The sequence below is a fragment of the Trachymyrmex septentrionalis genome, unplaced genomic scaffold (genome assembly GCF_001594115.1).
Source record: "Trachymyrmex septentrionalis isolate Tsep2-gDNA-1 unplaced genomic scaffold, Tsep1.0 scaffold139, whole genome shotgun sequence".
Taxonomy (NCBI): domain Eukaryota; kingdom Metazoa; phylum Arthropoda; class Insecta; order Hymenoptera; family Formicidae; genus Trachymyrmex; species Trachymyrmex septentrionalis.
The window spans coordinates 70,800-83,377 of record NW_017304533.1 but is presented as its reverse complement, the minus strand read 5'-3'; the positions used below and the strand labels follow the sequence as shown (position 1 = coordinate 83,377).

The following is a 12,578-nucleotide window of genomic DNA, read 5'->3' as shown; positions in this document are numbered from 1 at the left end:
ATATAACTTTATTTTATATATATATATATATATATATATATATATAATACAACCAGGTTATGAAACCATTACATTGTTTCATTATTTATATATTCTAATAAATAAACAGCAATATAACGGCACTTATTGAAAGTTATATAATAATTATTTCGTTGATATTATATTAATACTATATGTTTTATAATTTAAATTATGGTTGTCGCGGTCTCTATCCGCGACGTTGCGAAACTCTGTGTCAGTCGAGCTTCGAGCGCGACAAAGCGCAATACGCGTGACAATTTGTACTTGAATCATGAGAATTTACTGACAAATGAATATTATTGTACTTGTACTATAAAAAAATATTACTAATGAATTTAGTCACTTGCATTACAAATTATATCAATGCACTACTAAAAGCTGTTCCAGTTGGAAGTGAAGTTAAATGTAAAAGTGGTAATTGTTGAGTTTAGCCTTCACACCTTTGATGTTGATTAAGTTCATTCGACGCATTTTTGCACAAAATAAATGAATTTGGCAAATAAAATCAATAAGATCTGCGTCCTTCTTATCGAAACATAATTTCTTAATATACTGTAGAGTTCCTCCCGTATAAATATAGGTTGGAGGAATCGACCTTCAACGGCCGGCGGGATGTTCGCGCCTAAGCTACGAAGGAACCTATTTTGAGATACGCGCCCAAAGATTATTACCGAGCGGCGCTGCACTCGCGCAAGCGGAGCGAATGAGTGAAGCACGCGACAAGTAGTGTGACACTTTTTTTTCTACACACTCCTCGCGGCAGCGTGCTTCACTCATTCGCTGCGCTTGCGCGAGTGCAGTGCCGCTCGGTAATAATCTTTAGGCTCGTATCTCAAAATAGGTTCCTTCGTCGCTTAGGTGCGAACATCCCACCGGCCGTTGAAGGTCGATTCCTTCAACCTATATTTATACGGGAGGAACTCTACAGTATATTAAGAAATTATGTTTCAATAGGAAGAACGTAGATCTTATTGATAGCGCGGTTGGTTATGCCGGTGGAGGTTCTTACGCTAACTACCTGCACGTAGTCATCACCTCCGGAATGAGTCTCAACAATTTGACTTGTACGCCATCTTAGAGATGGTAAATCCTTATCCTTCAATAGAACTAATGAGCCGATCTTGACTTCGGAGTAATTAGGTTTTTGCCATTTATAACGGTTTTGAAACTGCGTGAGATATTCGCACGACCATTGCTTCCAGAAGTTCTGACGCATTTGTGATAACAATTGGAATCTTGTTAGTCGGTTCGATGGTATCTCAATAAGATCAGGCTCTGGGAAGGAGTTTAGAGGTTCTCCGATGAGAAAATGTCCGGGAGTAAGCACCTCATAATCGTGAGGATCATTGGAAACCGGGCACAGCGGGCGTGAATTTAAAACGGCTTTGATTTGTGCAAATGTTGTAATGAGTTCTTCGAAGGTGAGTATACTGTTATCGAAAACTCTTTTGAAGTGAGTCTCACAGCCACTTCCCAGAGTCTACCCATATGCGGGAACCTTGCCGGTATGAAGTGCCACTGCACTGACTGTTCTGCCAAAAAACGTTCAACGCTCTCGCGATTTTCTTGCACCATGCGGGAAAATTGCAGTTCATTGTTTGCGCCTGTGAAATTTGTGCCATTGTCCGAGAACAAATTCACGCATCGACCACGTCTGGCCATGAATCGTTTCAACGCGTTGAGAAACGCCGTCGTGATTAAGTCGCTGACTACTTCCAAATGCGTGGCTTTAGTTGAAAAGCATACAAAAATACACAAATAAGCCTTTCCGATTTTGTTTCGCGACAATTTTATAAAACGGCCCAGCGTAATCTACTCCTGAATTGATAAACGCTCGATATGGAGTTACCCGCGCTCTCGGAAGATCTCCCATTAATTGTGATTTTTCACTAGAACGGACACGGAAGCACGCGATACATTTTCGTAGTACCCGCCGAATAATTTGACGTCCCGATAATGGCCAGTACCTACCGCGCAAATGAGCAAGAAGGCCTTGAGGCCCCATATGTATGTGTTTGAGATGCGAGTTTCGAATGATTAGCTCGATAAATGGATGCTTGGCGGATAGGATGATCGGATGTTGCTTCTTCGTTTGCTCTGTATCCGTGGCGAAGTCTACCTCTTACGCGTAACAGTCTCGTTTCGTCTAAGAAAGGATTTAACGTTTACTCGATATTCCCTATTTGGATTGGAGATTTTTAATCTCGGCAGCGAATTCATTCAGTTGTGCGACTCCGGTGAATGATAATATGGCTGTATTCAACTCTTCCACTGATAGAGGCCCGATTTGTCACTCTTCCCCCTTGACCGCATTAGTATTGAATCGCAAGCAATACGCTGTGATCTTCTTGAGTCGATAAAGAAACGAAAATCTTGAAAATAAATTAGTATCACGCTGTGATAAGCTACAGTCTGTTTCTTGAGTTCAGCTATTTCCGAGGGTTCAATGGCGGGCTCCGTCGGCCACGTCTGTCGATCCTTTGTTAGCCAAGGAGGTCCCTTCCACCACAGCGAGGAATTTTTTAGGTTTCATGGAGTTACTCCTCTAGAAATGACGTCAGCTGGGTTGTCCTTGGACCGACATGCAACCATTGAACATCGTGCTGTGCGCTGGATCGTCGCGATTCTATTTGCAACGAATGTTTGTAACTTTGTAAGCTGATGGTTGATCCACGCTAGCGTGATGGTTGAATCACTCCAATATTGAATACAATCAAACTTGATCGAGAGTCGTACTGTCTCTCCGAGTTTGATGAGTAATAAAGCTCCACATAATTCTAATCGAGGTAAGGTGACACGCTTGAGAGGTGCGATCTTTGATCTTGCGCAGAGTAATCTTGCGACAGCTTCACCTGATCGATTTAGACTTTGGATGAATAGACAGGCACTATATGCTGCCTCTGAGGCGTCACAAAATCCGTGTAGTTCTATTGTTCGTGGTTCTTCGCATATCACGTGTCTTGGAATTGAGATTGATTCCATCTCCTTCATTTCTTCCTGATATTGCATCCAGGTAGTGTATGATTTCATAGGGATTCGTCCCATTCGATTTTAAGTTGCCAAAGTTGTTGAAGTATGATCTTGGTACGTACGGTCACTGGGCCCATTGAGGTCCCCAGCGGGTCATAGATTTGAGTAATAGTTGATAATACTGTACGTTTTGTTGCGCGCTGATTTTTCTCAATTGCGCACGTCCAATACCGCAATCAGTCATCAGTGGTGTTTCAGTAAATTCTTAATCTTTATTCTTAATCTTAGTCTTTATTTCATTACTCCTTGGTAACTCCTGGACTTCGGAGGATCCGTCGAAGATTATCGGCTCGTTTGTGTTCCACTTATGGAGATGAAATCCTGCATATTGCAAAATGTCGGTTACTTCGCCCTTAAGCCGTCGTAGTTTGCTTACGTCGTTGCCACCAGACAACAAGTCTACATAGAAGTCATTGAGTATGACCCTGTTTGCTTTGGGATGTCTGTCTTGGTTTTCGATCGCGAGCTGATGTAAGCATCGAATGGCCAAGAACGGTGCGCTGGCCACATCGTATGTGATGGTGTTGAGGCGATATTCGCGGATCAAATCGCTTGCATTTGGCCTCTACACGATTCTTTGTAGGTCTCGTTGATCTTCCTGCACCTGTCGGTACATCTGTTTAATGTCTGCTGTGATAACAAATCGGTGTTGGCGGAATCTCATTGTTATGGAAAATAGATCCTGTTGAATAGTAGGTCCAGAGCGGAGTATATTGTTGAGTGATACTCCTGAAGACATGGGACACGATGCGTCAAATACGACCCTGAGCTTTGTGGTCTTGCTGTCGGGTTTTAACACTGCGTGATGCGGTAGATAAATGCTTGTCTGAGATTCCTCCTGATTAGAGATTTCGGTCATATGGTTTAATTCCTTATGCAATTCTATTCTTACATGAAGAGATTATATTATGCTTTAATTCCGGAGATTTTGCAAATTTTCGTTCCATGCATCGTAATAGCTTGATGGCGATGGCGCGAGTATCTCCGAGTTGATCTATGCTGTCGCATAGTGGTAGTCGAACTTCAAATCGTCCATCCAAGTTGCGTTTATGTGTTTAAATGAATTCTGCTTCGCAGATCTTATCGTTGTCTGATAACTCTGACTGGATGGGGCCTTCTTCTACCTTCCAGAAACGTTCTAGTTGTGTTTCGATATTAATAGTGGAGGAGATGGAACATATGGATGCGATCGAGCTCTCCGTCGATCTTTGGAGGCCTAGCGAGGACCCGCGATGATCCACCCGAGTCTTGTTTTCTGTGTTGACCCTTGCCTAATTTGATCTGACCGATGCATAATAGTTCCCAGAATAGTTTCAGGAAAGTTTCTAGCAGTACGTCTATTTTCCTTGGCGTGTGGAAAGATGGATCCGCTAGAGTGATGGTCTCAGGTATTTGAAGGTGCTTGTTGTTGACCTCCGACAATGAAAGATTGACTGTAATTTCGGGCAATATCGAGAAAGCAAGCTTGACTCTGAAAGTTAAACTTGGATTGTATCGTAGCGTGAGTCTCTGTGAGTGCTGTTGTCTGTACGTTATTAATACCGCAAATATATGGAATTCCTTCTCTGTGGAAGGCTTAACCGTTCGCAAAGATCTCTCGTCATAAAGTTGGATTGAGATCTCGGGTCAAGAAATGCATGATATTCTTGCAAGTCTCTTCGATTGTCTTGAATGTTGATGATGGCCGTAGTCAGCAATCCGCGCTCGCTGAGTCGAACGGCATGCTGCACCATGCTCGTGATTTGTGATTCTGTAGACGCCTGCGATTCGGTGATTGTAATTTGGTCACCACTTCCTCGCTCTTTTGATTGTGCAGTAGTGTGTTGTGTTTATTGTGACATACTCAGCAGGTGCTAGAGCTGCATGATTCAACGTTGTGGGCAGCCTTAAAACAGTTGAAACATAATTTAAGCGTTTTACTTATTCCTGACTTGGGGAGTTAAGTTAAGAAAGCTTGGACACTGATACAATCGATGCTTGCCTTGATTGCATACTAAACATTTATCTGGTTTGGCCTCGGCAACCGCCGCGGCGATTGATTTTTGTTTGCGTTGATTGCCTTATTGCTACTATCATTGCTTGATGATTTCGCGCTTTTCGTTTTATCAAGTTGTAATGTCTCTAGCATATCGCACCTATCTGTTGTGAAGTCAAGGAACTGCCTATATGTCGCCACTTCTTTCGCGGACGTGTTGGTCTTTCACTCAGGCCTCGTGACGTTGTCGAATTTTGCGGTTATTAGATAAACAAGGATGGTGCCCCATTGTTTGGTGGGTTCACCAAGTCTTTTTAGAGTGCGAACGTGCTTTTCGGTGTGATCTAGTAATTGACGCAACCCTGTAGGTGATTCCCTTTGCATTACGGGAAGTTCTACAAGCGCTTGATGCATGTGATGATGCACCAAAACACGCTTATTCTCGACATTCGAGAAAGTTCCACGCGACATCATAATTATCGGCGAACATTTCCATGAATTCTAGAATTTCTGCGACTACCCCCTTTAATGCTAACTTTTTAAGTAATATAGCTTTTTTATGTCAGATAGGTTATTATTTTCATCGATAATCGCCTTAAAGGTGTAGCGAAAATTCGACCACTAGTTGTATGAAAGTGGGCAGATTGATGGGCGGTAGCTTGATCCCGATTTATTGCATTGGTCGCGTTGCCGAGGCCACGATTATCCGCGTCGCGCATTTCTTGCGCGTCGACACGGTTTTCCGTGTCATGTGATAAGCGCTTTAGCCGCCGCGGACGTCGTGTAGTATTCTGACTCGAATGCTTCGCGTTCGCTATCGTTTTCAAATTCTGCGTCTAGTTTCTTGAGGGCGTCTTGTGTTTCGCTAAATTCATTCCACGCGCGTTGTATTGCTGCTAACCTAACTTCTACCTCCTTTATCTGATGGTTTTGCTCGTTTACTCCAATTATGCGCGCGCGTTATTTGAGCCTTGATTCTACCGCGTGTATTCACGAGCTTTGCCGTGTCCGCCATTTTGTTCGTGTAAACGGGATCGAGATTCGCGCGTTGTCATTAGGTTAGGTTATTGCAATTTAGCTTGAGAATCGAAGCTCAGGGTCCTTGGACAGACTCGCTGATTCGCTGGATGCGTTTCTTCGATCTTTCTAGATGTCGCTGGTCTGGGTGCCGGGCGATTTTGATGCTTTGTCTAGGTTCCGAGCGGTTTCAGTGCTTCGTTCACAGCCGATGGTTGCTGCCCGTTTGGTCCGGATTTCACTGCCTTGCGAAGGATCCGGCTCGAAGAACCATATGGTGCGGGATGAAAAAAATCCGTTTCCCTTTTCTCGCTTTATTTTCTCATCTACAATTGCTCGTAGACTATTCTGTCTCGTGGCGGGCTCACGTTCGCCATTACACTCACACTTTTTTTTCTACACACTCCTCGCGACAGCGTGTTTCATTCATTCCCTGCGCTCGCGCGAGTGCAGCGCCGCTCGGTAATAATCTTTGGGCGTGTATCTCAAAAGGTTCCTTCGTTGCTTAGGCGCGAACACATCCTTTTTTTGTTTTGTCAAAATTGAGTAAAAAATGATAAGACTTCTTGTTAGCAGAGCGTGGTTGGATGGGTTGAGCCAGTAATTAAGTAGAAACTTATAAATGAACGTAATTTATTGAAAAGTAAATTTTATAATCCGCGAGCGTGCTGTCCTCTCATTTCGGAATTCAAGCAGAGACTGCGAGAGAGAGATCACTTAAACGGATATCGGTTAATTACGATGAGAGTCGAAGTTTTCCGAGCCGCGCTTGAGTCGAGTACAGTACAGTCACGCATAAAAGTATTGGTCTGTACACTCGAGTACAGAAACGCGCTGAACTCAAATACTTGTATTCTCAATAAAAACTATTATAGAAACATATTGAAGCATATTAGAGCATGCGATGCGAATAAATCTACTATTGCAATAAAAAAATTTAGACTTTATAAAAATTAATAATAAAAATAAATTGTAAATGTATTGAAAAATAAAGAAAAAAATATAGAAAAATTAAGAAATATATTAAATTAATTAAAAAATGTATATTTCTGTAAAGAAATATTATGTAATTATGTATGCTATGAAAATATTATGAGAAAGTTGATATAAAAAAAATTTATATACATATATATACTTGTATATATCAAAAAAATAAGTTTAAAATACAATAAATAAAAAGAAATCTTTCTTGCTCGGTTTTCTATGTTATTTTTGTTCACTTTTTCACTTTATCATTTTTTCACAAAAATTAGACCAGTCTCTCGAAGTTTATCACACATTTCAGCAAATGGACAATATACTTCTCCCTAAATTTTTACTCTGAACTATGAATATTTGAAAGACAAATGTTTAAGTGGAACATTGAAACGCTCATTTAAGTGGGGTGGGAGGGAGGGAGAGAGAGGGAGGGAGAGAGAGGGAGGGAGAGAGAGAGAGAGAGAGAGAGAGAGAGAGAGAGAGTTAAAAATACAAATTCTTTGTTTTAAAAAACCTGGTAGCAAAGGTTACGGTAACAGATTTTGAGCAGGACTTGCTACCAATTCTTTATTGCAGAAAGGCAATAAATTATCCAGGGTTTGTATTATCTGACATTGTCAGCAAATTGCTGTCAGAAATATAACAAAGCTTGCTAGACATGCTTTGCCAGCAGATTAGTAACTGAAAACAACAAAGTAAGTGCATAACCTTGACGGTAGATTGAGAGCAGATTAAGAGTAGAACCTGAAGCAAACTCTGCTCGATTTCTACCATCAATTTGCTGGCATAGAGCTTGGTTTCATCGACAAATCCATAGCTAAAGGCGGACACAGATGGTTATAGTTTTGTAATCAAAATCTGATCGAGTTTGCAAAACGTTAGCCTCAAATTTAGCCCTAAATTGGCCAACGTTTTGCTATTAGGAAACAATTACTTTTATGCAATTATTTTCTATATAATTTTTATTTTTACAGCAGAGAATTTGTTTTGATTAGGAGTATTTGTCTGCTTTAAAAACACAAATTCTCTGCCTTAAAAACAAATTTTCTACTGTAAAAACAAAAATTATATAAAAAATAATTTGTATTTTAAGACAGAGAATTTGTGTTTTTAAAACAGAAAATTGCTTTTTAAGTAAAAAATTTGTGTTTATAAAACAGAGAATTTGTGTAACTCTCAATGCCATCGATGTGACAGATTTCCTCACTTGAATATCTGTCAACTTCAACAATTAATACTTTGGTTCGCGGAACCAGAGCGACACGTTTTTCTATCAGCTCCATTCATTTCATGCAAAAACGTGTCGAATAAACGTAGTTTTATCAACATCGGAAGTGAGAAGGCTAAACTCAGCAATAATTATATAAAAATATAATATTATAAATTAATATATGAATATATTATACGAAATACTTCTAATACTCAGTAATGATATTTAGAAATATATATGTATTTATGTGCAAACTATGAAGTTTATAAATACATGAATTAAAATCAGTTATATATGTCTTTTATATCTACAATTTTCAGGGAATGTATTTTGCACATACTAATCCCGGAAAAGATCTTGGAATTCTAAGCGAAAGCAAACTGTCCCGTTTTAGAATTAATTCCAAGATCTTTTTTGGGAATAGTATGTGCAAAAAGCATTAAATTAAATTAGGATAATGTATAACATCATAATAGTCATATTCTAGTTTTATAATAATAACGTAGCAAATTATAAAACTGTTATACGACTAATATAAAGTGCCCACCAAAAGTTCCGGGCCAGCTAAATATCTCGGAAAGTATACATTTTTAACAAAAATGTTTTAGACAAAAAATTATAGGATTTAAAAAAATCTATTTAATGATCTTATCAGTTTGACTTTGGATGACGTCAAGATCGGGTCAAGGTCACATTGATTTTTTTTTAATGGAACCTCTTATTTTAATTTTTACGTAAAAATGAATTTTTAATGTAAAAATGGAAATAAGAGGAATAATCATCAATGGCCTCGATCTTGATAAATGATATCTAGGACATGAACAACATTCAAGAGGTTTAGCCATCAGTCATCTTGGGTAATGCTAATGCCGGTGGTACTGTAACCTTCCAGCATTATAACTCAAAAAATATTTAATGAAAAAATATTTTTTTACAGCATTTTGGAAAGCTCTCGACATCAGCTATTAGATTCTGCCAACAAAACTAGGGTGTATCATTAAAAAAAATTGATGTGACCTTTACCTGACCTTGACGATGTTACCCAAAGTCAAACTGATAGGATCATCAAATAAATCTCTTTAAACCCTACAATTTTTGTCTAAAACATTTTTCTCAAAAATGCATACTTTCTGAGATATTCAGCCGGCCCGGAACTTTTGGCGGGCACTATATAACATTTCAAATTACATGTTATATTTATATTCCGTTCTATTATATTCCGTTATATAGAAGCAATATAATAGTATAGTTATATATTTGTGTTTGCTAGGTAACTGTAACTTGTTACTTTTAAAAAGTAATTTTCCATTCCCTAAATAGGCTACGTTTACACCGTGCGCTTAGGCCGCGACCTATACGGTAGGTATCCTTTGTTAATCGATAAGATAAACAAGCTATATTCAGATTGTGTTCGGTTTGGTTTGCGAGTGTTCACATTGATCATTCAATATGACTGGAAACACCGTTTATATTAAAATACATTACAAAGATAATACGAAACGCCACTACGGTCTGAATGTTAAGATGTTGAACTACTGTATATTATATATTCAATTAAATGAATTAATTTCAGAAATGATAATTACGTGCCGATATGGTTGTCGGACTTTCAACGCAATTAATTTGAAATATTAATAATCCCCCCAAATTTCCCAAATCTTAAAAAAAAGATCTCTCGCACGGAATGCAAGAGATCCGGGTTCGACTCCCGGCCGAGGCAATATTTTTCGCAATAAGTTTATTACAGTTTTTTAAGATTTGGGAAATTTGGGGGGATATAATATACAGTAATTCAACATCTCAACATTCAGACCGTAGTGGCGTTTCGTATCATCTTTGTAATGTATTGATCATTCATTTTACTTTTAATTAAAGAGAAACAAAAGATCTTAGTTGAATTATTTTTACGTTATAACTTTTTTTGAACTTAGTTGGATTAAAACGAAAAATTTCCTATTCAATTTTGAATAAATTAAGTAGCATTTATGATCCATTTTTAAGTAGAAATTTTTTTTATTCAATTGGATTGAAAAACTGCATTTCTTATTCAGAAATGTGAATTGAATAGAATGCACAGAAATGGCTGATATTATTTTTAGATTCAACCGAATTGAAAAACTGTGTTCCCTATTTACAATTTTGAATTGAGTAATATTCACAGATGTATAGAAAATACTAATATTATTTTTAAATTGAAAAGGATAGAGATATGTTTCAACTTCTATAAATAAATAAAAATGCATTCAGGATTGAAAAGACATAGACATTTGCTTCATGCAATTCTTATAAATAAACAAAAATGCATTCAGAATTGAAAAGCATGATTTATTTTAATATTCGTGAATCCGTATTTCTGAAAATCTAAATTCATTCCAATTCATTTCAATCCATTCTTGTTTATTGGGTAGATATAGACTACATATTCTACGATTTTTTAGATATCTTATTTTATAATTAAAAAAAAATACTTTAAACTTTTTAAAATTTTATCAGATATAATGAGTGATCTAATAAATAATGACATAATAAGAAATCTCAAAATTTTTAAGAATTTACATATATGAAGAGTTCTAAAAAAAGATGTAAACTTTCATGTTATTTTTGAAGTGTTCTAATTTGTATAAAAGTTTCTGAAAATTTCTGAAATTTATCTAAAATACCAGAAGGTTTGCGGGTTATCGACATGTTTTTATGCGTTGTTATAAATGCTAACGTTTTATGAACCTTGCTTTCACTGTTTTATCCAGGGCAAAGAGCGCACTCTGATACTGAGTTGTCCCCGGAGAACTCTTATTGTATAGATGCTGTTGAGAGGAGGGGCGAGGGTATGTTGAGGAAGGAGGATGGGGATTTTTTGGCTTATCAAGAGAGCAGTCTTCAGGAGACACGGTAGTGTCTTGAAGCTAAGATAAGTGCAGCGACACTACCGTGTTTCTTTACGCGAGACTACGAGTTGGGGATAGAGATTATTGGATCTTAATAACGGTTGAACCGATCAAGTTCTACATACGCTTAATCGATAGCTTCCCTTCGAATTGTGTAAATAAAAGTGCTTTTATTTTTTTTCTTAGTGCCCTACGAACGGAGATATTGCTACGCAAAGTTCCGATGTGAAATTTTTAAGATACGTCGTTATTATGTTTATGTCATTGAAATATAATATAATACTATTGGAACGAGCGCTGGCGCGAGTTTCGCGATCCGACAAAGAGCGTTTCAAGTGGTATCTTTGCTTTTTTCTAACCTATACTTAGCTATGATTGCGCATATATGTGCAATATTGTTTACCCTATACAGCATAAAAATTTGCAGTAACATTGCAAAAATGTTGCAATATTACAGATTGCGCTGCAACATTGTAGGTATTATATATTGTATTATAATATATTAGGTACTAAATTTAGTTTCGGCGACTCATATTTAAATGAGCTAATTGTAGATGTAATTTACTTTGATATCTGAAGCTTTTTAGACATATGTCAATAAAATTCAGCGCGAAAATTCATTTAAGCGAACAGTGCCATTATTTTTTTATTATTAAACATGGAACATGATAAGTTGTTTTTTCGATATATGCTGCTTCATTACTTCGATTTGAAAAAAACTACAGCTGCAGCTCATAAATTGCTCGTCAAAGCTTATGGCAATGTGTTCCATCAGAAAGAACTTGCCAAAAATGGTTTCAACGATTTAAGAGTGATTATGATGTGAATGATACTATAAACAACCCTCAAGTCAATCGAAAAAGTTTGAAGACACCGAATTGCAAGCATTAGTGGAATGAAAACTCAACTCAAACGCTCCAAGAATTATCTGCAGCAAAATGTTACTTCGATGATTGTTTCCAATCGTCTACATGCAATGGGAAAGATTCAAAAGGAAGGAAAATGGGTACCACACGAATTAATTGAAAATGCCATTGCAAATCGCTTAAACATCTTTATTTCTTTGCTCGTCAGACAGAAAAAAAAGAGTTTTTTTGTGGCGCATTGTGACTGGCGATGAAAAGTGAATCTATTTTAATAATCCCAAACGCAAAAAGTCATAGGTAGACCCTGGCCAACCATCAACATCTATACCAAAATGAAATATTCATGGCCACAAAGCAATGCTCTATATTTGGTGGGATATACAAGGCATTGTTTATTATGAGCTATTCAAATCGAACGAAAGTATCACGGGAAATCGATATCAATTACGTCTGAATGAAGCATTGTTGGAAAAAAAGCCAGCAGTAGCCAGCAATCAACGCAAATATGCTTTTGCACGCCAATATTCGACCACACATTGCAAAAGCCACCGAGGAAACACTGATGCAGCTCGAATGGGAAGTTCTCCCGTACCCAA

General features: G+C 37.8%; 1 protein-coding gene across 2 annotated transcripts in view; it reads right to left on the bottom strand.

Moving 5' to 3' along the window:
• LOC108745380 overlaps positions 1–12,578 on the bottom strand; it is a 23,299-nt gene that overhangs the window by 2,416 nt on the left and 8,305 nt on the right. The window lies entirely within an intron of this gene.